This window comes from Danio rerio, chromosome 6, assembly GCF_052040795.2.
Source record: "Danio rerio strain M-AB ecotype USA chromosome 6, GRCz13ab, whole genome shotgun sequence".
Taxonomy (NCBI): Eukaryota; Metazoa; Chordata; class Actinopteri; order Cypriniformes; family Danionidae; genus Danio; species Danio rerio.
This window is the reverse complement of record NC_141026.1, coordinates 49,217,501-49,242,300: the sequence shown is the minus strand read 5'-3', so window position 1 is coordinate 49,242,300 and position 24,800 is coordinate 49,217,501. Positions and strand designations below refer to the sequence as shown.

The window sequence follows — 24,800 nt, the reverse complement described above, 5'->3', positions numbered from 1 at the left end:
ATACATTTACTACTAATTTTGTGTCACATTTCCATTAAACAGAAAAAAAATACATACATATATATATATATATATATATATATATATATATATATATATATATATAATAATAATTTAGACTTTAATGATATGGTTTTTTTTTTAAATCATAATTCAGCTCTCAATATATTCATTAAAAGCTGAATGCACTTTTTTTTGCCCATAACTTTGGATTTCCATAAGCTCATTAGTGATCATGTTCCTGCTACGGATCAGCAGGGTTGGGGCGAGCGGTTATTATGCAACAGCAAGGCTATGCTGTTTAAATAGGAATATTTTAATTAATAATTCTTTTGTGTGCAAACTCATTCAAATTCTGGGAGTAAATGAACACTCTAAATCTTGTTACATGCGGAGTGAGAGTTGAAATACATGTAGGCTGCGGTCAAACTTTTTCTTTTTTTCTATATAATGTGAATATTTTAATATTCCATTGCTTATGGTCTGCGCTCAGCCCGATTAATATTGTATGTAAAAATGCATTTCTATGTGAAAGACCTAGGTGTGCGCGGTCCAATGTATTTATTAATAAATAAAAGCATGCTGCATTATATAAAATGATGAAAAATGTAACAAATGTGATTCCGCTCATGTGTTGAGGCGGTAATGGATTTCTTCATGTTTGAAATATTTTAAGAAACGGGTCTTTGAATGGCTTTTAAAGCCACAGCTTTTTTTATTATTATTCACAAGAAAGTAAGGAAGAAAACACAGAGCATTCACAGGATTTTTTATGCATTTTCCCATGAGACAAGATGCAATGTCCTAGCAATCCTGTTGTCATAGCATTCCGTCTGTACCGATCACCAGTTTATTCTTGACTTGAATGCTTCACCCTGACTTGACAATTCCTCATTTACAAAGCTTAAAGTCAATCCATTTGACTTAATGACTATTTGGCTGAAGAAAAAGGAGAATTATTACAAGCCTCAAGTCATCAAAACTTTGAGTGAGCAAACAAAAATCTGAATCATTAGTTGAATTCACAAATGATTTATACTATGACATATTACATTTATATTAGGAAGCTTTCAGTTCTCTTCATTTGGTCTGGACCAAGGGCAATAAAATGACACATTGTAGCATTTTCTGCCGGCTTTCAGGTCCTTTTTTACACCACATTGCTGGCTTTGGTCCGAACAACATGAAAAGAACCAAAATGCAGTCATCTGACAAAATCCACATCACTCATTGGCCAGATGTTGTTGAACATAGTTCCTAAAATGCTTATCGATTGGTCAGAATTCACATGCGGGAAAATGCCAATAGAACTCCTGCAAGTAAACAAACCGGCAGACAGAAAATGTCGCTTTTTACTATGGAGCTACGACAGGGCTGATTGTATCCCTGATCATAGTATACTGTAGTTATACATCATTTTAGACAAACTATACATTTCGAGAATGAAAGGCGGCTGAACAAAAATATTTTAATGCATCGCACGTCACTTCAGGAGGAGGCGTGAATTAATTTTGCTAAACTGCGACATGGTCATCTCTCCGGAAATATTACCAACAATCCATCAGGTAATATTTTCCCCTCTCTCTCTCTCTATCTCTCTCTCTCTCTGTTGGTAAAGCGCTGTCAACAATTATTTTTCCTCCACATCCCATAATGCACAGATCATCGGCCTACGGCAGCTGGATAAGTCCAAAAAGGTGCAGTACTTTTTGCGATTGGGTCTGTTTTAGTTCGTATCATATTCTCACCACAAACAAACTGCTCCAGGGGGTTGTTTAAAAGCAACCGAGACCAAATCTTTAAGCAGGTCTCGGTACGTTTTTTTGGTCTGCTTTTGGTGCGCACTCGAGTATGATTGCTGCAATCACACCTGCCCAAATGAACCGCACCAAGAAGGAAAACAAACTCTAGTGCGATTCAACCAAACTAAATAAGGCAGGTGTGAAAGCACCCTTACATTATACCTAATTATTGGAACTGCTGTTTAAAATCATACACGCACACTGTAAAACCCAACAGTCAACTTTATCAACTGAAACGAGTGGAGTTAACTCAAAATTGACTGAAAGTTAATTCTACTCATTTGAAATGAGTTTTGAACTCAGTGTTGAAGGTAATGAGTTAATAAAGTACCTCATTAATTCAAATTAAATGGAGCAAGTTCACAGTACTTACAGTTAATTTTTTAAACTCAAATGGTTTGTTGCAATCGGTCTCCTCAAGCGGTTTGAGTTGCTTTAACTTATTGAGTTTTACAGTACTCATTTGGTTTGAGTTCTCTTCATTTATTGGGTTTTACTGTGGTCAAATTACTTCTTTTACTCAAATGGATTAAGTTCACAGTACTTATTAGGATTCATTTTTGAACTTAAATGGTTTGTTGCAATCGGTTTCCTTAAATGGTTTGAGGTACCTTAACTTTTTGGATTTTACAGTGTATAAAGAAACTATTCAATTACATTTGCTCTCATATTAAACATGATTTGGAAAATATTTGAAAAATAAATTCACAGGAGGGTTAATCAATTTGACTTTAACTATACATGCTCACATACAGCTCTATAATCTTGTCTTGTTTATTGTCTATGATATTGTGAATGGCAGATTTTGGCATTGCTTAAGGATCTGGCATGAAATCTGCATATGGAGATAGTGTGGGCGTGTTTTATGCAAACGATTAATCTTGTGTATGCAATTGCTTATTTATAATACTCCATATTCACCAACATTAGGCCAAGGTTAAGAACAAATTCAAGTGTTATGTGTGCAAATATGAAATAATCCGTGCAGTAATTAAAGAAAGAAACCCACTGTGTTTTTGCAAAGGCTGTGTTAATCAACTCAAATTTTTAACTGAGTTAATTGCATGTACAATTTATTTAATTTCCTTCATTAGGAGACTGAAAAAAGATTGATAATTACATTTTTGTGCATATGAGGACATTTTTGGCTTTCGTTCCGTTTGGGTCAGGTTGCACGATTAATTGTTATTTTTATTGTTGTTTTGTTTAATTAATTGCACTCAATAATTACACTTGATTTTTATACAAAGTAATGTTGAGCAGGGCTCTGTGTGCCCAGCAGTGCATCTTTTAGCTGAAAGTCACAGCAGGATGAATAGATAGAGAACCTATTGAGAGAACATTGCAGCTACGCAAGGCGTATTACTGTACAAAAGGCTGTGACAAGAAAACAATAAAAACAATGATGAATTCAGCTCGCTGGTCAGTTTTTCCCCCCTTTTTGCTGCATTGGGAAATGTCTTGGGTGGCTTGACCTTCCATGAATGATAATAACCGCTCTGTACCGGAGTGAGGAAACCTAGAGGAAATGGCTAGCTGTGGAGGCACAGACTTAATTACCCATCCAGAGGTCGAGAAGGTGGAGGTGGCATGAAACAAATGTAAAGAAAATATGACTACAAGACTCTAGAGGGTAACCAACGGCTGCAGTATTTCACCAGAGCTTTTCAGTTCTTTCACATGATTTGTGGTAATGATTGTGAGCAGCGGAACAGTAAGGCAATATTCAAAAGAAAAAAAAAAAAGATTATATATGTTTGTCAAAGGTAATACATCATGTTTTGGTCTAATTATGTTAAATTTACACACAAAAAAATGTATTAAGCATAATTAATGCTACTAAAGCTACATATAGTTGAGGGCAAAATATTTAATAACATGTTTATTAAAATAGTTAATATTTATTGAAACATTTACTGAAAATATTTTACATATTTTTATATTTAATATTACTGTGAGATATTTTCTATTTTTCATTTATTTATTGTGATATTTAATGAAGCAAGATTATTTTTTACATATATTATTTTTTCTTCTGGAGAAAGTCCTATTTGTTTTATTTTGGCCAGAATAAATGCTGTTTTTTTTATTAAAAAAAAAAACATTTTAATATTATTAATCCTTTTAGTTATTATTGTAATATTATTAATCAATATTAATAGCAATTTCATCATTTGAAATCAGTTATTAGTATTAGAAATTAGCTATTATTATACATAATAGTATTATGTTTAAAGAATAAAGAGATTGAAACAGAATTAAAGAATTAAAACATGGGGGCTAGTAATTCTGACTTCAATTATATATAAATGTTATAAAATAAAATATAGTAAAGAACACATAAGTATACAGACAGTATACTATATAATGTTGGTTCCGTCTGAAATTTTCTTCTAAAATGAGCATTTTTCCCAGGCTCCTGTGTGTAGGTTGTGTAATTCACTTTTATGGCACTTTTATAATAATAGGTCCTTTTCATTCCCTTTAAAGTGAAATAACTGATACATCAAAATAATACATGAAAAATGCTCATTTTAGAAGAAAATTGCAGTGTGCACTTACATGTAGAGACATCTGAACTGCATATAAATGTACATTTAGACATTATATATATATCTATCTATCTATATATATATATATATATATATATATATATATATATATATATATATATATATATATGAGTTTGTGAGCAATATCACACGAGTAGCAGGCTTGCGGCCTTGTGTCAACGCACGCCTCCCACCAGTGCTGATATACAGCCATAGCACACTGCTACGATTGTGATATTGCGTTTATATAACAGTTCGACGGCATAATCTTGTACATAAAACTAAAATCAAATCAAACAAAAAACAAAAAACAAAAGCTACACTCTCGACTAAAAAAGGCAATCAGCCAATCAGATTTGAGATCCAGACAGAACTGTTGTGTATATATATATATATATATATATATATATATATATATATATATATATATATATATATATATATATATATATATATATATATATTTATTTATTTATTTATATATATATTTATATATTTATACAACAGTTCTGTCTGGTTCTCAAATCTGATTGGCTGATAGCCGTGCAATGTTCTGTAATATCAGAACTCCTACAGCCTCTTTACCCTTTGTGTATTACTCCGGCAACATACAGCCAACGAAAAGCAGACACTACAGATCTAAAGTTTAAAAGATGCACGCTCAACTGTTTAACTGTCAGCTTATGATTTGAATCCTATGTGGAACAAAGTAGTTCCTCATTCAGAAGGGTTTTTGAGACTTTCCATGTTTGATTTTGTTTTTATGTATACAATTATGGCGTCAAACTGTTGTATAAACGCAATATCACACTCATAGCAGTGCGATATGGCCGTATATTGGCACTCCCACCAGTGCCGATATACAGCCATATCGCACTGCTACTCGTGTGATATTGCTCATATATATATATATATATATATATATATATATATATATATATATATATATATATATATATATATATACATATATATATACATATATATATATATATATATATATATATATATATATATATATATATATATATATATATATATATATATATATATATATATATATATACATATATATATATATATATATATATATATATATGTATGTATATATTGTGACGCAGTGGCCCCTCACAGCAAGAAGGTCTCTTTGTCACTGGTTTGAGCCTCAGCTGGGTCAGTTGGCGCTTCTGTGTGGAGTTTGCATGTTCTCCCTGCAATTAAATAGACTACGCCGAAAAGAAAATAATTGAATATATATGTAGTGTTTTTATGTAACTTTTTCTATGCATTGGTGTAGAAACTGAATGATGCACTGATAGTAAAGTGCATAGTTGTAATAACATGATAGCTAGCTATTAAATTTTTCCTCTTGCATATGAAAAGGGAAAATGTAAATTGTGCTTATGCTTTCCCGATTATAATTGGCTAAAAACACTCTGCGACTGATAGTGGGATACTTATTTCATTAGATTTGTCTGTTTATGCTTTTTAAATAGCAGCGGTGACATGCTATTACACCAACATTAAGTAATTTCCCAGGGAAGATTTGACCCAGCAACAAATAGATCAGCAACAATCATGCTATTAATGCGTCATCTAGAGTGGTTCAATTTGCAGTCAAATAGATAAGTAAGAATGTATGGTTTCGGCAGGCAGAGATGCCCCCCGAAAGCTAATCACCATAATTAAGCAGGTGGTATTTTCTCTTGCCAATATTTCACCGACATCAGCCACTGAGAGCTCTGGAGCATCGAGGCAGCTCTGAATAATTGATGCCACTTGTGAGCATTTATAATTTACGCCTTTATCCATCTGAGAAAGTGAGCGAGGCAGCGTTGTTGAGGAATTCTCTGACATTGGGTTTATCCCGCACGTCTTGTTAATAGCAGCTGTTATTGCCGCTACAGCCACCCTATTTATCCAAGGATTGCAGCAACATGTCGCACAGTAAAAATGAAAGGGGGTGAATTAGATGAGCCATACTTAGTCATATTCCTTTGGGTGCGTGTTCATTGTAGTTTACATGCAAATCATATGTCATGCTTTTAATGCAACTTAATGAGATCTTCCCTTAAATGAAAACGGGCGCATGGAACGAGAGAAAGCTAACAAGTGTTTCCGAAAGCCGTTGTTAGGCGATCTATCGATTCTTTAGGGTGCTATCATGTCAGCAGTTCCACCAGGATCCTATTAATTTCTTGAGCGCAGTAGACTGTATAAACCATCACTCATGGATGGTCTCTAAACTCCATGTGGATGATTTGACATTTCTGGCTGACAGCGCCGATTAACACGTATTCGATGTTGAACGAGTGTCTGATCTCTTGATTAATGTTTTTTTAAACAGAGATTGTTTTTGGAAAGTTTCCAGTACAACTGCTTTTAAAGCGATTAAAGGGCTATTAAACCCTAGGCAGCTTTTCTGCACTATTAGGGCTAAATTGTTAAAATGCCTTTGTTTGGTTTTTTAATCCAAACGTGACAATGAAGCATTAATATTTATTGCCTACCCTAATATCATAATTGTTGTTTCAACAATGTGCATGGTCCAGAGGCCTTCAGTCTTAACATTTGAGAGATCTGGCAGAAAGTTCCATCAGCACCTGTATGTAATATTAATAAGCTGTTTTTTCTTGTTGACAATATATTAGGGAGGCTGCTATACTCTGTAGGACCTCCAATACATGCATATATATATATATATATATATATATATATATATATATATATATATATATATATATATATATATATATATATATATATATATATACACACACACACACAGTTGAAGTCAGAATTATTAGCCCCCTTTTGATTTTTTTCTTTTTAAAATATTTCCCAAATGATGTTTGACAGAGCAAGGAAATTTTCACAGTATGTCTGGTAATATTTTTTCTTCTTGAAAAAGTCTTATTTGTTTTATTTCGGCTTGAATAAAAGCAGTTTTGAATTTTTAAAAAACAAAATTATTAGCCCTCTTAAGATTTTTTTTTTTTCGATAGTCTACAGAGCAAACCAACGTTATAGAATAACTTGCCTAATTACCCTAACCTGCCTAGTTCACCTGAATAACCTAGTTAAGGCTATAAATGTCACTTTAAGCTGTATAGAAGTGTCTTGAAAAATATCAAGTAAAATATTATTTACTGTCATCATGGCAAAGATAAAATAAATCAGTTATTAGAAATAGGTTTTTAAAACTATAATGCTTAGAAATGTGCTGAAACAATCTTCCCTTCATTAAACAGAAATTAGGGGAAAAAAAAACTTCAACTGTGTACTGTATATATAAATGAGTTATTAGTGAGTTATAATGAGTTATTAAAACTATTATGCTTATATATATATATATATATATATATATATATATATATACACACACACACACACACACACACACACACACACACACACACACACACACACACTCACACACACACATATATGTAAACGTGGCCTGAGTGAGCATCGGCGATGCTGGGTCAGCATCATGTTGTCTATTGGCCACCAGCGATTGACGATGGCATCGTCTATCGGCCCAACCCTAGTGTGGATGTGAATGCATCTGAATGTTCTGATTGGCTGAAATAGACGTCTCACATCAGCGTGTTCTAAACTTAAGCATGCTCTTTCCGGCAATTTTTCTTCAGCGTTCACGCAGAGCATTATTTCCGCAAATTACCAGTTGCAACTTTTCGGAAAATCACCGGAACGAATTTACTGTTTTTTTCAAAAAGAGCCTGTTCACACATGATACCGGTAAAATTGTGTTTGAAAGGGGCTAATGGTGGCGTTTTCAAAAACGTATATTTTTTTTATGTATACATTTACATTTGTATCCAAAAAACAACTTTGTCATGTAAACGAACAGGCAAAATGAATAAATGATTTTCCATTTTTGTTTGAAAATAAAGTGTAAACAATTTAAATCCCTATTTACAGCCATATCACCCAGCAGCAAGACCGGTTACTCACTGAAGCTGAGCAGGGCTGAGCTTGGTCAGTACCTGGATGGGAGACCACATGGGAAAACTAGGTTGCTGTTGAAAGTGGTGTTGGTGAGGCCAGCAGGGGGCGTTCAACCTGCGGTCTGTGTGAGTCCTTATCCCACAGTAAAGTGAAGGGAACATAATACTGTCAGTGAGCACCATCAGATGAGACGTTAATCTGTGGTCCTGACTCTCTGTGGTCATTAAAAATCCCATGTCACTTCTTGTGAAGAGTAGGGGTGTAACGCCGGTTTCCTGACCAAATCACCTTCATCGGCCCTTACCCATCATGGCCTCCCAATCATCCTCATCCATCGAATTGGCTCTATCACTATCCAATAGGTGGTGTGTGGTGAGCGCACTGGCGATGTTGTACTGTGACTGCTGTCGCATAATCCAAATGGATGCTGCATGGTGGTGCACCCCTCATGATTGTGAAGTGCTTTGGGTGTAGGGCTATATATGATAAATGTGCTATATAAATACACATCACATCATATTACCTCAAAATACTCTAAATGTTTGCTTATTAGGATTTTTTTAATTACACGTAGCTATCAAAAACGGTAACTCGCAACATCTGTGCATGGCTTCTCTTGTCTTTCAGCATTCTTGCAATACAGCAAGCCCATGTCTGGAGTCGATTCTGTTTAGATTGCTTGGTTTCAGCTCCCCTGCGGCGCTTATTTCCGACACCTTCTTTGAGCCTTTGCTTCGATAAGCTCCTCTCATGCTGTCAACCCTAACAAGTGACATGCTGATCTGCTTGAAGGAGATAATGAACCGACAAAGCCCTACTGTATAGTCTCCAACTAGAGGGCCTTCCTAACTCCTACATTTTACCCCTGATCACTAGTTTGACCTTTTCCAAATGATATTCCCAATTTCCGATTCATCACCTCGTCCACCTGAATTACCCAGCTCTGCGCTAACCTGAGAGCCTCATTACTGTAGAAATATAGTAAAGAAGCCGCTCAGTCAAGCATCGGGAGTTCAATCTAAAAATGAATCCTGTAATAATTTGATTGACCAAGAAGGAAACGCCACGCTCTTCCCTGGAGACTGAAGATGCTGAAGGAGATAAGCATGACTAGATGCCATTTTCCAGTGTGCAAAGGAGCACTAAATCCACAAAGGTCAGGACTGAGTGATGGAGATATTAAACAGAGATCTGAGGCATGCCGGGAAATGTTATTCGCAGTGAGTCAGAGTGAAATCTGCTTATTAATGAACAGACTTTTTATTTTTGACGAATGCGAATGCTGAATGTTAAAGGTGTGCTATACTTGATGATTTATTAAGCACCTTTTATTGCACATGCACACAAGCTGCTTGTTTCATATACAGCTTTTCAGTCTGTATTCTGACACGCGCTGGAGAATGTTATTCAGAATCGCACAGAAGCATCAGGTGAATTTGGTTTTCGAGGTCAGTGCATCTCAACCGGTGAGTCAAGTATGTTCTGATAAGGTCAAAACAAAGTTAAACAAAAGGGATTCAATGCAGCAAACCATATAATCATGCATTTAGGGGAGGAAAGAAAGGAGGAGTGGCTTCTCTTATGTTCTGTTAACCCTTTGACTGCCCGCTCTACCAAATGGTTGACCATATTTTGACTGTTTTAAATAATGACTATTAAAGTCATTTAAAGAATGACTGTTTTAAATAACACACAGTATTGTTGGTTTACAAGAAAATCAAACAAACATAATCCTGTTCCACTTCTACACTTGATTTTGGATTTATTGTTAAAGAAAACACAAGAAAACATGTTAAATGAGAAGCTGAAATATTTTATGGCATACTTAAAAAATAAAGAGGATTTAGGATTCAAAAATGTTTTATTTTGGTTATATTTTTAAATAAATGTGGTCTTACGCTTCATATTTTTTAAATTTTTCATAGTATATAGATTGATTGACCACAAACTAACATATTAACCATTTGGTAGAGGTTGATATTTAAAAAAATTAGGGGATGTGTTGAAAAAAAAAAAAGTAATAATTTTCTTGGTGGGGTAGTTAAAGGGTTCATGTCAAAGGCTGTTTGTCCGATCTGGATTTGTGAGTATTTGTGTGTGACTTTTTTTTTTTTTTTTTTGCATCTAAAACATTTAAATATTCATATTGATCAATTCAAATGTATGCCTTTTTCTAAATTGCTTATTTTATTTTATATAAAGGATGTTAAATTAGTTACATTTATTATAATTCATGGCAGCATGGTGGCTCAGTGGTTAACATTGTCGCCTTACAGCAAGAAGGTTGTTGATTCAAGTCACGGCTGGGTCAGTTGGCATTTCTGTATGGAGTTTGCATGTTCTCCCAGTGTTTGCGTGGGTTTCATCTGGGTGCTTCATTTCCCTCACAGTCCAAAGTCATGCAGTAAAGGTGAATTGAATAAACTAAATTTGCCGTAGTCTATGCTGAATATGGCAAAAATTGACTAAGCCGAAGGAAAATGAATGAATGAATGAATATTATATTATATTATATTATATTATATTATATTATATTATATTATATTATATTATATTATATTATATTATATTATATTATATTGTGTTGTATTGTATTATATTATATTATATTATATTATATTATATTATATTATATTATATTAAATTATATTATATTATATTATATTATATTATATTATATTATATTATATTTTAAATTAGGCAAAATTAGCATTATAGGTTACGGAAAATAAGCATTTACACATGGTTTCCATAACATTTAAGAAATAAGAATGTATTCAACATCTTAGCAAATAATAGTGTGCACTGTATTGGCTGTAATATACTAAAACACATACTTCTATTATAGTTTATTCTATTACAAGTAATTATTTTCTCTGCGCCAAATTCTATGTACATAGAAAGCATATTACATTGAAGTTTAAATGCCAAAATATGGGTAAATGTAATTTGAAGTAATTCATTTAACATAGCACAGGCATTAAACATTTAAACCAATTATTAATTAAATGTTAGTTAATTTTTGTTAATTAATATATGGATTAACACTTTAGTTTAAGCTAAATGTAACTAAAATGAACTCATGACCTGTTAATGTATCTTGATTTCATCACTTTACTTACAGGGGCACATTATCATTAACTCAAACTTAACCACTCAGTAAATGAAGTTTATTTATAAACTGATTTCGAGAGGAACACGTGCTTATGATTGACCATGGCTGGTCCCGCATTAGCTAACACATGATTTACTAATCAGACCATTCCTAAGTCACTACAAATAACCAGTGTTTCATACCACAGTTATCTTCCCCTTAAAGAACCCCCTCTTTTACCCCCACTCCTCCCCCTTTTCTTAGATAGGGCAGCACGGTTCCCAAGTCATAAGCTGTTGCCTCACAGCAAGAATATCACTGGTTCAAGTCCTTACCAGGCCAGTCGATGTTCTTTGTGGAGTTTACATGTTCTCCCAGTTTCCTTAGGGTTCCCCGGTTTCCTTCCACTATCCAAACACATGCAAAATAAATGAAAGCTAGACTAATCGAAAAACGGCACCACAGATGGGCTCTTAGCCAGCAGTATATCTCTTCATAGCAATCCCTAATTTGTCTTTAGCCATAAACAGCAGGGGAGATCTCGAGAACTCGAGCCCCACAAATGTGAGGGAGCCCCGTTCTTGAGGATCTTAGGAGCTCAGGGCTCTTTCCCCGGACAGCATTCCAAGCACACTTTATAATCAATCATCAGTTAAGTGTGATCTCTTGAACTAATGTTTAAACTATTCGTTATGATGTAGACATAACACTTTTCTTTATTTTCAATGTAAACACACACTAGATGAATGTGCATAACTGTTACTAGTTAAGTATTAACTTGACTAGTTAAGTAGTTAATTAATGGGTAGTTAAGAATGACTTAGTACATAATGACATAGTGTTCCCCTCTAAGTCATGACATAAAGATACATTAACAGGTCATAGCTTCATATTAGTTACATTTACCTAAAACCTAGTGTTTAATAATACATTATTTAACTAATATGAACTAACAAGTGACTTATATAGCCATTTTTCACACATGAACTCATGTGATGCATGTTTGAGTTAAAGTTAGTTATTGATTAACCTTTAACTCATCATTAGCTCATAATTAAGTAACTGTTTAATTTACATATTAGTACATCATTATTCATCTACTGTTATTGTAAAGTGTTACCCTTTTAATTACTACAATAGATGCCAGTTTACATTTACAGTATCAAATCAGGGTCTTGTAGCAAAGCCACTTGAGAACCACTTATCTACAGTAGGTTTGCAGACGAAGTAATCCATTTGTGAATAGAAGCCTCGACTACAGAGAGATGCCACTGACAGCAGAACAGATTGCCATGCTGTCAGACGTGAGGGGAAACTCGGCCAATGCACCAGCAGATTTCTCAATTAACTCACGGCCTTCAAAAAGCCTAGATTGAGTGTCTAAACGCCTCTGTGAGCAAGCCGAGATGCCACACTTTTCTGAATGGGCTTGTCTGGCCATGCAGTATAGCTAAAGAGCCATTGATTGTGCCTCATCAAAAAGCAATTACAACATTTGGGATGCGGCGATTTAAGAACTAAGGTGTAGCTCGATGCCTCAGATCACCTCGCAACACTTGAGCTCATATCAATACAGTGAGAGACTATGCTTTCTATATTTAGACCCATGCTCCTCCTCTCTAATTATTCAGGCAAATATTCGCAGAGAATTGAGCCAGGCTTATGAAATTGTTTCAATGGCTGACTGTAATGCCATTTGCCTGGCTAGAAAACGTTCCAATCTGTTTTGTTCAATAATTACGCAGCATTTTTTTTTTCGCCGTTCTGTTCTCACAGCTCAGCCATTTGCTGCCCTGTTCAGCCTGACAGTAACAGATGTGAAAATTGCATTGACTATCAGTGTAAACAACAGATGATACCAGTTGAGAAGCCGTTAGATATGGAAGAAGGATATTTGTTTCAAATGAGTTTGTCCACAAACCTCTTCTGCTTCTCCCGATGGCACCGACGCCAGATGCAAACAGCAGATTTCTTGCCTTTTGCTCATTTATTGACACAAGGAAGTGTAGTATTTAGGTGCTATGATGCATACAAGTCATTCACTGAGTATAATGACGGTTAAAAAAAGCTTTTGATGTACTTTATTAAAAGAACTACACTAAATATACAGATGATGTCAAAATTATTGTGAAATATTTATTCCCTTTCTAGTATTTCCTAAAAATATGTTTAACTGAGCATTCTCTATTATATGCTATTATTCTTGAGTAAGTATTATTCATTTTAGTTTGGTTGGTGTTATGATCACCTGAAAACACACATGCCACTCTAATAAACCACAACTCCCTGCATGTACCACACACACTCCGGTTCCTGATTCCCAGTGATTAAACACAGCCGGAAGATCATTATGGACTGATTTACTATATGAACTGAACTATGAAGAAGTATGAACTCAGCATTCACAGACACATCGTTGCTTAGTCTTATTAATCTGTTTAGTGACAATTACGACCCATTATCCTTTACCTTGCCATGTTTGACCCTTTGCTTTGTTTCTTTGTTTACGTTGTTTGCCGCCTGTATTGACCATTTGCCTGTTAATTGACCACGATTTGTTTGCAAGGCGATTCTCCTAAAAACCTGCTATTGGATCCTCAGCTCCATTCTCACGCCCATCCACTGTTTCAGCTGGAATAAAAGCAGTATTTAAACTAGAACCGCCGCTGATTGAAACTGCTTTGTTTAAAAATGGTTAGAAAAAGGGCAAGATAGGGGCTCAGCGGTTAGCACTGTGGCCTCACAGCAAGAAGTCTGGTTTCCCCACAGTCCAAAGATATGTGGTATAGGTGAATTGCATAAACTATATTGGCTGTAGTGTAAAATTGTGAACTAGTATGTATGGATGTAGCCCAGTACTGGGTTGCATCCTTCCAGCTGCAACCCATCTCCTGGGAAACATCCATAGACACTTACACACATACACTATGAACAATTAAGCCTACCCAATTCACTTGTACTGCATATCTTTGGGCTGTGGGGGAAACCAGAGCACCCGGAGGAAACCCACGTGAATGCATGGAGAACATGCAAACTCCACACAGAAACGCCAACTGACCCAGCCAAGGCTCAAACCAGAGACCTTCTTGCTGTGAGGCGACAGCACTAGCTACTGCGCCACTGCGTCGCCGCATAGATTTTATGATTCACACAATTTATTCACTCTACTTTATCCGAAGACTGCAAACCAAAAACAGTGATGCTTTTGAGGTACTCATTTAAGATAATAAATATGCATTGCTTACATTACAGAAACTAAATAAATCTACATCATCACTATGTATAATTATAGCAAACAATGCAATGAAATAATAGTTTTAACTCCACATTGTGTGTGTTTTTTAAACTTTTAGAAAAATGCTAATTGTGACATTGACATATTATACCAGTGTTCATTTATACAGGTCAATCACTGTATCTAATGACAGCGAGTAAAATGCAATGAAATAATTACCTTTGATGCACTTGATTAAAGAACTATGGCTATTTATTAGTAAAAGGCTTGTTCTGATCTCTGCATATACCAGTCAAACATAATTATGTAAACGTGTGTGCGTATGAACATGGCTCGGAGCAATGCATGGGGCTAGTCACATTAATTTCATACAAAGCTGCCGTCTATGATTAGATGCCCTTCACCTTGACCGTCTGTTTAATAAATCTCGCTTTAAATGACTTCTGACGTGCACATGTTAGGAGAAGCAACAGCTGTAACCTTTGCTTCTCTCCTCAAGAAGTCCTCAGAGGTATGGACGCAGAGAAAAAGGATTCATCACAATCCTCTTTCGGGTTCCGCGTTTCGCCACAGAATATTAAATAAATCTTTGTTAGAGAAATCAGCAAGGCGGCTTGAACCATTTCAATGACATTTACAAGCAATTCAGCGATGCCAAGGTTTGGTTTAGGGTCAAATCCAGCATATAAACAAGATTTTTTTTTCAACGCAGACAAATGTTTCTGCCTTTAAAAGTGAAAAATGGTGTCGAATGATTATTTACAGCTGTTGCTTTATCTGTGGAAAATAACATCCTTGAACGTTTCTTTGTCATCCAGAGTAGAGTCCGTCAGAATACCTCAGCAATATTTTGAGTCTTCATTACTTGGTGTGCACACATCCATCCGCACTTGTCACATTCGATGCCTTGAGAGTTTGCGTCTTTTCTGTTGAGTAATGCATTAAGTGATTGGCCCTGACATTGTTTGTATACATATATTTTAGCATATTCCTGGCTGAAAGCATCAACATGTGCTGCGAATATATCAGCATCAGTGAATATATCAGCATTGGATCTTCTTGTTCTTCGTTTTTATGGTTGCGTTGCGTTTTACCCATCATAAAGCATTCAAAATGCAGCACAGGCTCATTGAAATTATGTCTTTCAGTCTACATTTTTTTGTGAAACACAGAAATAAATCTTTGAAACCATAAAAAAGAATATGCTTTAACATGTTTAAGACTGTAGTTTCAAGGTAAAATGGGGCAGTAGCCTATGATACCAACAATTTTCACACTAATGATATTTACAAGGACATGTGGTCAATAAATAAAGGATTAATTTGTGCAGGACTTTGCACAACATCGAATAAATATCATAAAAAAACTTAACTCTGTCCATGATTTGTAATCAAATATGTTTGCCTGATCTGTGTGTACTTTTCTAGCTATGATTATTTTCTAGGGGTGTGACGAGACATGAGATTGGATTCACGAGAACGAGACGAGGCGAGATTTTTACAGTATTTTTAAGAAATCTTCAATGATGAAATATATATGAGTGGAAAATATGTTATTCAACTAAAAAAAAATCATAAATTTTTAGGTGAAAAAGGTTTAGTTGCTTTTTTGAATCAACTTGTAATGAATGTTGTTTTATTTCTATTTTATTGAATTCCGTGTAGTAAAGGACATGCAATCACTGCAAAATATGTTGCTGATATATGAATGGAAAATGGATTTTTATTCAACTGAAGAAAACTGAGAAAAACTAGGCTGGGCACAACCATTTCTCCTCTGGCCAAACTTCATGTGCCGATCTGCACTCTGGACGCCAGCTCAGGATATGGCCTGGTCCAGGATTATTGAGACCTTGGGATAAGGAAAAATAGATTAACTTAAGTGTAGATGCCTTTCAAATTATAATGTGTCTTGGGAGGTGTTCCTGTCCTCCGGTTGCCCTATTTAATGCAGCCAATTTTGTTATATGTTGTACTTGTGATGCAGAGCACTCAGGTCTGAGTCTGGTGAAGCATGGTTTCACAAAAGAGATAAAAGCAGTGTAAAATCAAAGTAAAGCTTTTCTCTTTTGTTTGTTTTTCAAAACACGATTGGTTGGGTTTTGGTCAAGGGTTTGGAAGGTGATCTGTACACTGTTAAAAAAAAAAAAAAAAAAAAAAAAAAAATATATATATATATATATATATATATATATATATATATATATATATATATATATATATATATATATATATATATATATATATATATATATATATATATATAAAGGCATAACAACAAATGTTTATTTATGTTAATAATAAGGACAATTTAGCTTACCCAATTTAACTGTACTGCGTATCTTTAGACTGTGGGGGAAACCGGAGCACCCGGAGGAAACCCACGCAAAGCAGGGAGAACATGCAACTTCCACACAGAAACGCCAACTGACCCAGCCGAGGCTCGAACCAGCACTCTTCTTGCTATGAGGTGACAGTACTACCTACTGCGCTACTGCGTCACCTAACTTATATCATTAATACTTAATATTTCGTTTTAGATATATATAAGCTTTAATTTAATATTTAGTCAGTTTGAGATATGTATGACTAGAAAATTTCTTGAAAATTTTATTTGATTTAACTAAACAATTTAAAGTGGTATCTTTTTTACAGTGTACACAAGCACAGGCTTCTTGTGAATATATATATAAGAACATGTATCTGAAACATAAAATAAAATGCAGCTTAACTAATTTATTGGAAATTTGCAAAAATGCAGACAGTGCCTCTAGTGGATTTTTCATCTAAAACCTGCAACAAAATGTAAACAGAGCAACGCAATTTAGGGTTTGCAACAATTTAGGCTGAGCAACGTATTTTCGAAGAACGTGGCCTGCCAAAATAATTGTTTTTGTTTGTTTAACATCTCATTACTTCTCAAATTTAAATGTAACATTGCTTTTGTAACTTTTAGATATTTTATGTACAGCTATGTAAATAAATGACACATCATTTTTATTAATTGATTTATTTTTAAATCAGGCGTTGTGATCAGTACTGCATTTATATTCATATCTACTGAGGTGTCTAGAATATTGATATTAGGATGCGATCAGTGCACATTTTGCTAGTGTGTCAACATCAATGTTTTGGTCTTCAGATCATTATTTCTAGTACAGGTGTTTGTTTTTGTGCTTGTCCATGCGACTGAGTCTGTGTCCGCATATGTGTGGTCTTTCTGGAAGTCATGCAGCCTCATCAGACATGCAGGTGTAGGTTTTTCCCATCCAATGCCTTTTTCACCGAAGATAAATCACTAGACAGGCACAAAACAACAAATTCATAGTTTCACTGAGATAAAATGTGCAAGAATATGTTAGTTTTAAACAATTTTCATCAAACTAATTTATATTAACTAATTAGATGAATGGGCAGTAATTTAGACTTTGAACATTAAAAACTTTGAAACTCTCTTTAGAGAGTGCTTATTAAAATAGCTTGCCAGTGAATGAATGAATGAATACATGAATGAATGACTGAATGAATGCAAAATACAAACTTTGATACTCTGTTCAGGCAGTGCTTATTAAATATCTTACCAATGAATGGATGAATACCTGTATGAATTAATGCAAAATACAAACTTTGAAACTCTGTGCAGGCAGTGCTTATTAAAATATCTTATGAATGAATGAATGAATGAATGAATGCAAACTTTGAAACTGTATAGGCAGTGGTTATTCAAACATCTTACCAATGAATTAATGAATGGATGGATGGTTGGATTGATGATTAAATGAATGAATTAATTAATTAATGCAAACTTTGAAACTGTGTAGGCAGTTCTTATTTAAATATTTTACCAATGAATGAATGAATGAATGAATGCAAAATACAAACTTTGAAACTCTGTGTATGCAGTGCTTATACTATCTTCCCAATGAATGAATGAATGAATGATCGAACAAACAAACAAACGAATGAAAAATACAAACTTTGAACTGCGTGGGAAGTGCTTATTAAAATATCTTATCAATGAATGAGTGCACGAAAGAACTAATGAATGAATGAACAAATAAATGAACGAACAAAAGAATGAATGAATGAATGAATGAATGAATGCAAAATACAAACTTTGAAACTGTGTATGCAGTGCTTATACTATTTTCCCAATGAATTAACAATCGAATTAATGAATGAATGAATGAATGAATGAATGAATGGATGAATGGATGAATGAATGAATCTATGTTTAGGCAGTGCTTTTTAAAATAGATTGCCAGTGAATGATTGAATGCAAAATACAAACCTCACATCGTCTTTCCCACAAGTTACCTATAAACAATACAGACTCGAATGTCATACCATTTATTTGCTTTAAATGCATTCAAATTCTTTAAGGGATAGTTTTTGTTTTATGTAGTCTGACTTCACATCTCCAATGAAAGGTAAATTACTAACCACTATGCAGAGAGTTGATGCTCTGCTGTCTGTGTCAGTCAGTCGCTCATGAAGCAGTGAAGTAAACATGCAACAGACAGCAGGCATCACAGTCACTCTCTGAATACCATCATTGCGTGACCTGCCAGACTGTAAAAGCTGCTTTAAAGAGACTCCTTCAGTCTGTCACTGTTCCTCTGACCTGCAAAATCCTTGTATGAAGAGCAAGCCCAGAGGCATTACAAGCATGTGGGGTAATCTATATATAGACCTGCATTAAGATGCAATATTTAAATCCCAGTATTTTATTTATATTTCCATTCCTAAATTAGATTTCATGCATGGTTTGACTGATAATAATGTCAAATACCTTTTTACAACATTAACAGTAGCTGATATAGGCTGTTTTGCAGACCATTTGGCATTTTGTACTTTAGTAGGGCTGCACAATATATCGTTTCAGCATCGATATCTCAATATGCGCTTCATCAATAGTCCCATCGCAAAGATATGCAATGTTGAGTCCGAATTATAGTTGACCAGGAGCCACAGAATTGTATTTAATCCATGTATTTATGTGAAATATATATGATTTATGCACACAAAAAAAAAAAAAAAAAAAAAAAAAAAATTTCCATTTTTTTCCATTTTGACTAGAAAAAAGACAAAACAAAGTAAGGAAACCTTTTTGCAATTATTTTCTGTAATTATTCAATTTCTGTACGCAAATACTGTCACTGTGCATGGAAGTCATTAATTTTCAATGGGAGCCAGTGGCGATAAGCAGCGAGGAGCTATGTAATAAGCTATGACGTGGTTCGGCGGCAAGCAATCAGAATATAGAAGTCTACCGCTTGGGAGGAGTCCAGAGAATACAGTCCTGTGAACTTTGGTTCCTACCACACTTGTTCCCAAGAGTTTGATCATAGAGAGTTTGATGGATATCCAATTATTTACAATGTTTTCTAAAAGGGGCATACAGTTGAAGTCAGAATTATTAGCCCCCCTTTTGTTGTTTTTTTTCCCCCAATTTCTGTTTAACGTAGAGATGATTTTTATTTAGGTTAATTAGGCAGTTTAGGGTAATTAGGCAAGTTATTGTATAACGATGGTTTGTTCTGTAGACTAAAAAAAATTATAGCTTAAAGGGGCTAATACTTTTGTCCTTAAAATGGTGTTTAAAAAAATAAAAACTGCTTTTAATGTAGCCAAAATAAAACAAATAAGACTTTCTCCAGAGGATAAAATATTATCAGACATTCTGTGAAAATTTCCTTGCTCTGTTAAACATCATTTAGGAAATATTTAAAAATAATAATAATTAAGTGGTTCTAATAATCCTGACTTCAACTGTACATTAAAAAGTTAGTGGTGAGTTACTGATGTGCAATAATGTTATTTATATTAAAAAAAAAAAAAAAAAACAGAAATCTCATGCTAACTATAACAACAGTACAAAACAATGTTGCTGCTTTAGATATAATGGACACATATTGGATAAATGGAGCAAAGCCACACCACATGCAGCAAAAAGATTTTCCATTGTTAAATGAATTAGATAAAAGTTGTGCAACATTTTCACACTAGAAAACCTGTTTTTATGATGGTATGTAACTGATTTGCTGATATGCTGCAACAGCTTCTTTAAATACAAGGTCAATGTTGTTAATTTTGAGCCTCTCATTGCCATAGCAGTGAAGGCAGACAGCGTTGTCTCCAGGCCGGACAAAGCGAACTTTGACGCTCTCACCGCCTTTAGTGTGAATGCACAGTTAAGCCTGGATCATACTTCTCCATCAACTGATTGGCATGACCCATGGCGCATGTAATGCGTGTGGGTGTGCATTTATACTTCCGCGTGCTGTTTCTGTTGTTCTGCAATAACACTTCCGAAACGCTAGTTGGCAGCGAGGTGTTAATGTTCCTCTGTGTCGAATTTCATCTGTGGTGTTTTGTTTGTTCTGGTCGTCTCCTTAATGTACAAGTGGCTCAAACTCGCTCATTTTGAGGCAGGAACCAGCGTACGTGCAACAACCATAAGGTAAACACATAACAAACTATCCACCCGGAGCTCCTTCACTGGACTCCACACTTGTAAACAATCACTCTATCGGGCTCGCGCGGCTCTCGGCCCTGCCCAGTCTCGTCAGCGCTACCAAGCCGACCAATCGCAAAGCTTGCGCTACACGTCAATGCAACTTGTAGTTACATTTTTTGAGAGATGCCCGATGCTGTCGGCGTAGGGCTATGCGTCACACATAGGCTGCAACTGTAGCATACGCGTGCACTTGACGCAGCCTTTAGACTCTCCAGAAAACCGTCAAAATAGTGGTATTCATATTGCAATAATTATGGCAGTAAAATCAAATATCTCAATATCAGCTTTTTCCAATATCATGCAGCCTTATTATATACTGATTATATTAATCAGTTGTTCTGACATCGTCCTTATAAGCTGTAAGCAGTTTTATTTGTTTTGTTTTTTTTTTTTTAAGTAGTAGGTGATTGTTCCTTTTCATTGCAGTGATATGGATACGTGACCAAATAAAACAAAAAAGTAAAATCTGAAAAGCTTTTTTCAACATTTCTTTTGATTTTCCAGTATATTGTTATTGAGAACTGCACAGGTCACAATAACCATTAAGTAAAAGAACAGATTTTAAAAACGTAATCAAAACATTTGCCCTTTCTACAGTAAATTGCTTGTCACTTCGTCTCATTCTCGAGACTGAGAGTGTGCACATTATTTTCAGCTATTTCATTCTTTGAGATATTTTGGTCTACGCACCTTTTGGATTGATTTGAAGACGCAGTGAGTCTTTGGTTGCTTCTTTGTAAAAGAAAATCTGACATTGTTACAGCCCTAGTTACAACAATTCTGTTTCAGATGCTGCTTGCAATGTTGTCCATTGACCTACATTGGTGACAATAGAATTGCACTTTAGGGAATCACACACTTAAATGTTTCGCTTCAGATTCTTGACCTCAACTTATCTGACTCAGTGATCTGAAAGTGAAGTCATGTCTTATTATCTGTTTCATTTTCAATGTGTTTGTCACACAGTTGACATCAACATTATTAGCCCTCCTGTGAAATATGTAATATTTTTAAAATGTTTGTTGTTTAACAAGGACTATTTTACAGTATTTTCTATTGTATATTTACTTCTCCTGAAGAAAGTTATTTCCTATTTTGCCTAAATAAAAGCAGATTTAATAAAAAAAAAAATAAAATTGAAAGTTGTTGTTTTTCATTCTATATTGTCAACAATATATTAATAATTATTCTAATAATTATTATTCTATATTATCCCCACTTATTTCATGAACATAATAACCTACTCTGTGGAAATATCTGTTAATTAACATTTTCCATGTTGTGTTTTCCATTTATTTTTGGCTGAATTATGGTGAATTGCCTTATGGGAGCTTGAGGTCTACTCTGTCGACTATTGATGTTGAAAACTTTACAGTTTACCAAAGTGAATTTATTGACATTTTGATAGTTTGAGACAAGATATCGTGTAAGAAAACACAACCAAGTTTGTACAATAACAGAAAATATACTGACAGCCTATTATCAGGTTTTATAGAGTAATATACAACATCAAACGATACAGTATATCACTTTAAACTATTAAAAATGTTCATAGAAGTCTTTTTTTTTCAAACTTTTCAAGGTTAAACGTTGCTGGAAGAAAGATCAAGGTCCCATAATGCAACTTCAAAGCATAAATAAATGATAAAAGAAAAAAACATGAATCACAAAATTCATTAAAAAACGATGTTGGTAGCTTAAAAATAAAACTAACAAATGTTACATTACGTTAAATTAGAAATTACAATTTGTCTTAAAGGCACTAACCCAACCCTTGCCCAAATTTTCTCTCTTTTCAGATGGGATTGTGGGCCAAATCAAAGGTTATAATGGGCAAACTCTGGCACGCAGGCCCTCGTTTGGGCATCTCTGCTTTAAACTATTAAAAATAATAATAAAAGTCACCTTTTTAACCTTTTTAAGGTTAATAGTTGATGGAAGAAAGTTCAAGTTCCCATAATGCAACTCAAAAGCATAAATACGTGGACATAAAAAGAAAAACATAAATCACAAACTACAGAAAAAAATATTTGTTACAGCGTAGTTAAGTCTTTAAATTTTAGTTATTTTTTTATTGTAAAAAATCAAAACACTATTACAAATAACAAAATAAGTCGTAAAAAAAAAAAAGTACATATATATATATATATATATATATATATATATATATATATATATATATATATATATATATATATTTTTTTTTTTTTTTTTTTTTTTTTTTTAAACAAATTATCAAGTTGTTTAGAATTAAACTGGTCTTTGGTACCCCTAAAAATGTCTACATCAGGGCATGGGTCTTTATTTACCTGTAACTCCTTATAATACAGACATAATTGTAAAATACTTAATCCAGTAATTCTGTAACATAGAGCACATCAAAAACAAATGACTTAATTACACTGAGGTGCATGACATCTGTCACATCAGTAATCATTATTGGGAAAATAAATAAGTATGTAAACAATGTGTATTTATATAGCTCATTTATCGTGTTTGGTCATACACCCAAAGTGCTTCACAATCATGGGTGGGACAAGTGCCATGGGATTTTTAATGACCACAGAGAGTCAGGACCCTGATTTAATGTCTTGACTGAAGGACGGTGCTCACTGACAGCATAGTGTCCTCTTCACTTTTCTAGGACATTAGGACTCACGTCGACCACAGGTTGAGCGCTCCCTGCTGGTCTCACTAACACCACCTCAAAATAAATTGCACTTTAAATATTTGAAATATTAGCATCTTGCAAAGTAACTAGAAAAATATTATGTACTGCCATCAAGGCAAGGACAAAATAAATCTGCTATTAGAAATTAGTTATGAAAACTGGTATATTTCAAAACAAATGTCTCCCATAAGCATCACTTTGGAAATATTTTTTAAATATTTCACATTTCACAGGAGGGCTGGTAATTTTGACTGTAACTGTTAAACTACCATAAGGGTTGTAATGCAACAATTCCCATGAACTACTTTTCTGATCCTTTGAATAATTGAAAAGAACTGAAATGTAATCCCTTCAAAACAATGTCTTCTGAGAGACGAAATGAAGACATGAGGGTGAGTAAATTATGACAGAGAAAGGGTGAAGTAACCCCTCAAGGGTCTCCCCGGCTGAATCGTGTTGTGAATTCATACACAGGCTACATCCAACAACAGACACACAAATCAGGCGTGATGTGAAACTTAAGCAATCACCATAAAATGGATCGCTGGTGATGCTCGGAATACATTAAGCTAATGTCAGGCATAACATAATGGATGGCTTGCACCACCAAGAATGTAATTTATACAAGTTTATTAACTTGGCTATTGTGAACATACTCTGGCTTTTAAGCCCACTCTCAGCAGACAAAATACCAGCAGTATGGCTCCATTAAAAGGGATCATAAATTCATCTGCATAGAGGACAACAAAATATCAGTCAAAACAATGGCTGAACGAGAGACTGTTTTCAAATCCAAACAGACTGCAGGTCACTCATAATTCATGTACTGTTTATTAAAAATTACTGTCATCTTTTTATTGGCCTGCACTTGTTTCAAATCAAATATTTGAATTTCTGTCTTCTGCTTAACACAAAAGAAGATATCTTGAAGAATGTTCTATGATGTTGACTGTCA

The 24,800-nt window shown here is 34.4% G+C and overlaps 1 protein-coding gene across 4 annotated transcripts in view; it reads left to right on the top strand.

Annotated features, from left to right (window-relative positions):
- The window catches only part of grm4 (glutamate receptor, metabotropic 4), a 273,711-nt gene that overhangs the window by 86,104 nt on the left and 162,807 nt on the right, over positions 1–24,800 (top strand). For 2 of the 4 annotated variants that reach the window (XM_087255823.1, XM_087255824.1), the window contains exon 1: positions 21,017–21,117. The gene's annotated coding sequence lies outside the window, so the exon portion shown is untranslated. 4 annotated transcript variants of the gene reach the window in all.